This window comes from Triticum dicoccoides, chromosome 1A (genome assembly GCF_002162155.2).
Source record: "Triticum dicoccoides isolate Atlit2015 ecotype Zavitan chromosome 1A, WEW_v2.0, whole genome shotgun sequence".
NCBI classification, from domain to species: Eukaryota; Viridiplantae; Streptophyta; class Magnoliopsida; order Poales; family Poaceae; genus Triticum; species Triticum dicoccoides.
In genome coordinates this window covers 134216027-134218757 of record NC_041380.1, presented here as the reverse complement: position 1 = coordinate 134218757, position 2731 = coordinate 134216027, and the positions used below count along the sequence as shown (strand labels likewise).

The following is a 2731-nucleotide window of genomic DNA, read 5'->3' as shown; positions in this document are numbered from 1 at the left end:
AGTCCGTAGCACTTTGGGCTCAGCCTCAGGGCAGTGGTTGGTGCTAGAAAAGTGTTGAATGCAACCGCAAGCCAAGCCATAAAGAATGTGTCATCCGTTCTCCCCCCATATCCGAAATCATCTTGGTCCATGTACTAATCTGGGGATGAGAACTTCCAGTTATGTTGAAAGTCTCTCTGAATCTCCTAGTTGTATCCTTGTCAACTTTATAACTGACTTTTAGACCCCTTTAGGAAGATCAAACACCCTTTGAACACTGTCAGCATTGACACGGATACTTCCCCTACCTGGGAACACCATTTCAGATGTCTTTGGCTGGTAGGACTGCACCAGGAATTTACTGAAGTCCCCTGGAAGTGTATTTGATAAGTTCAAGAGGCCCCCAAACAACCTTGAAACTAGCTCTGACTTCTGTGGCGGGGATAGCAAGCTGTTGAACTTCACAAACCGCCTTGGTGATGCCCTTAACCTGCCAGCTTGTGATGGTCGCTCCACATCTTCCCAGGCAGGCACCTCAACTCCTTCAACGCTGGACTGATGATGAAAAAATTAAACACAGGACAGAAAACTGAACTATGAAAAAACTAGCGATGATCGTGTGGATCAGTATTGCAAAAAACTATATAAACATAAAATGGATCATACCAACTGATATGGCGTTTTTGTGCAACCAAGAAAGCTCATCATGGCAACTAAAGACTACCAGTGTGCAAACAGCAAGAAAACTAGAAAAACATACTAGACCTGACAACTACAGAAAGTTCTAGGGGATGTGCAACGATAAAGCATGATGTTGGGAAGAAGATAACAACAACTAAAAAACAGGTTTGCAAGAAACAATTCAATAGCTCATAAACACACACACAAAAAACCACATACCTCAGCATCTGCTGCGGAAGATGAGGCAGCTCCTCCACCAACTATTGCCTGCACAAAAATGGTGACAAATGATGTCAACTACAAAGATGTCAACTTCTGTGAAAACTATATGTACATCAAGATGACTAGTGATGTCAACTACAAGATGGTAATTGAGCAACTAGAACAAAAAAAAGTTGTGCCAACTGCATCATAAATTCATCAGCCCCTAAAACCCCGAGAAGCATTGATATTCAAGGATTTACTTACCCTAGTAGATAATTCAGCTCGCCCTGCTGCTGCTGCACGTTTAGTCCGCTTTACAACCCAAAACCGATCAACATCCTAAGAAAATAAAAAAAAACATGGGTGTGGGAAAAAAATTATTATATGACCCAAAATAAGGTGAATGTGTAATCAGCATGCCCTTACCTCAACTTCCTCTCCCTCCTCAACAGTACGTTTTGGGCGTGGCTGGCGATTAGCAGCACACTTTGTCCTTCGGCAAAGGGACTGACTTCCAGAACCCTAATTAAGCAACCAGAAAAACATGAAAAAAAGGATATAAGCATACATGGATAAGTTGAAAACAACTCAAATATGCAGAAAAAATGAGAAAAATACATCTCCTTCATTGCCATCAGCTCCTCCTCCTATTATAACCATTTTTAGCCTGTGGGGAAAATACAAGAAAAGAAAACATAGTTAGAAGATGCGCAAAATGAAGTACAGAACCAAGTAGTACATGGATGCAGCCAACTAATCAGGCAACTTGTGCAACTGAAGAACGCGTAGATAGACAACCTAGCACAAAACAACAAGCAAACTAAGCAGGGCAACTAATACCATTGTAAAACACATGGACAACTAACTAGTATAATGATGCAGCCAAATCAATAGGCAACTTGTGCAACTGAACAGCGTGTAGACAACCAGCTAGTACAAACAGTTAGGAACAGTAAACCAACTAACCAAGACAACTAGTGCAACTGCAGAGCATATGGACAACCAACTAATATATGGATGCAGCCAACTGAGAAGAATTTTGTGCAACTACAAACATATACAACAAGTTCAATCAGCCATTGCATTGCACATAACATGCGCACATCTAACAAACAGCAACATGAACTCGGCATAAAACTTGAAGGACTAGGAGAAATCATATAAACCAACTAAAGTTTAACTATGGCAAAGTAATAACTAGGCAGAAAATAGTTAACTAAAGGCAACAAGCTCATTATGATAACTTGTGCAACTGGGACAAAAACAGAACTTGTGCAACAAGAATATACAATATTGGAAAATTGGCAGGCATTGTAACTAATTTGCACAAATAATGGACCCTGGTTGCACACAACAAGGGAAACACACATAAACAACCACATACACAACAAGACTGACAGAATGGGTAGACCATATTGGCAACTCGAATACGAAAAGCAGAGCAACTTGTGCAACTCAAAAACAGCATATATACAGCCAACTAGTATATGGATGCAGCCAACTAATTGTGCAAATGAACAACATATAGACGGTCAACCTAGTGCAAAACAGCAAACCGACTAAGCGGGACAACTAGTGCAGGTGTAGAACATATGGACAGCCAACTAGTAAAAGTGATGCAGCCAACTGAGCAGGCAACTTGTGCAAATGAACAGTGTGTAGACACCCAACTAGCACAAACTGGTGCAACTGCAAAACATAGGGACAACCAACTACTATATGAATGAAGCCAACTGGATAGAATTTTGTGCAACTAATAGAAAATCCTCTCTACCTAAATCTTTGTACAACAACTTCAAATCAGCCAATACATTGCGCACAACATTACGCACATCTAACAATATCTATACAACAACTTCAAAATCAG

The 2731-nt window shown here is 40.5% G+C and overlaps 1 long non-coding RNA gene across 1 annotated transcript; it reads right to left on the bottom strand.

Annotated features, from left to right (window-relative positions):
- Window positions 1-397: 397 nt before the first annotated feature.
- On the bottom strand, window positions 398-1300 carry LOC119366988. The gene is made up of 4 exons (XR_005176164.1): window positions 1291-1300; window positions 1129-1203; window positions 880-927; window positions 398-529 (listed from the first exon to the last, which is right to left on the bottom strand). It is a non-coding gene; the product is annotated as an uncharacterized LOC119366988 (long non-coding RNA).
- Between the last annotated feature and the right edge of the window lie 1431 nt (window positions 1301-2731).